At 38.2% G+C, this 1,248-nt stretch overlaps 1 non-coding gene across 1 annotated transcript; it reads left to right on the top strand.

The window, feature by feature from the left end:
* Positions 1-792: 792 nt before the first annotated feature.
* Positions 793-957, top strand: LOC115062802. The gene has a single exon (XR_003842727.1). It is a non-coding gene; the product is annotated as a U1 spliceosomal RNA (small nuclear RNA).
* The last annotated feature ends 291 nt before the right edge of the window (positions 958-1,248 follow it).

Raw genomic sequence — 1,248 nt, 5'->3', positions numbered from 1 at the left:
CAAAATGGGTTAGCAGGTGAGACCACAGCACAGAAAACTCACTGTGTAGGTCTGCACTTTATATATCCAGGGATAAATGGATACAGAAGCCCCTCCTCATCCTGTGCACACACAGCAAAAATACAATAACAGAATCAAAAGTCAGAAACAAAATGCATTTCTCATCATAAGTTTTATGCAATGAACTTAATGCTTTAAGTCAGCTCTGGATGAAGAACAAAGAGGCAGGGAATCTTCAGGCATCTGTATATACACCTTAGGTCATGTATTTAACTTAGAATTGTATTCTACTCTATGTAATTATGAAACACATCCAAAATCAAGATAGGAATAAAATTCTTAAAATTCAAAAGAGAGTGAAACAAATGAGCCTTAAATTATACTGCATGCATAGCAATTTTGACACAACTATAGATGCTAAAATTACTTCAACTGGATTTGAAATGCTACATGCAAAGCACACTGTGGAAATGCCTAAACCATAAAAACAAAAGAATCACCAAACTTAGTGTTTCCAGAAACACATTGCTACTGATCATTGTGCAGCATTGCCTTAACACACATGCGCACGCACACGCACATGCGCACGCGCGCGTACACACTCACACACACACACACACACTTTTATGTAGATTGTAAGATAAAGAGTATAATCCACCTGTCTATACAGACACCAAGGGCACTATCAGTGATTGCCAAGGCAGCAAGATAGATGGGGAGTGGAGACAGATGAAAGATTCTACTCTATCAAAATAGTGAACATTTATTTTGGTCATTAATTATAGACTTGTGTTACTTACCTGGCATGGGAGATAACATTATCATAAAAGTGGCTGTCTTAGGGCAAGGTTTATTCATTGCACTCCCAATGTGCTGACCCCCACAATTTTCCTCAAATTTGAGAGACTCAACTGCATAATTTGTGTAATGGAGGACTGCTTTCACATTAAGTCCTATAAAACACAGCTTCTCCCTCTAGGAATATGTAGTACTTGGTGTTTTCTACTTTCTCTTGATCTAAGGACATTGTATTTATAACAAACATGAGATGCATAAAAATGAAGAGGTGAATAATGTTGAGCCACAGAGCATAGAGAAAATACTTGTTGAGCTCCTTGGAATCTCCTCTTGCCTCACATATAGTGGATTTGGAACAGGATAATGGTAGCTTCAAAGGGCTAGACCAAATGTCTCTTCAAAATCCTGGTCTCTGCACGTATCCTAATGAAGAGGAAATGGGCACCAAAG

Source organism: Mus pahari, chromosome 1 (genome assembly GCF_900095145.1).
Source record: "Mus pahari chromosome 1, PAHARI_EIJ_v1.1, whole genome shotgun sequence".
Lineage (NCBI taxonomy): Eukaryota > Metazoa > Chordata > Mammalia > Rodentia > Muridae > Mus > Mus pahari.
Note: the sequence above shows the minus strand (reverse complement) of the source record. Positions and strands in the feature narration are given on the sequence as shown.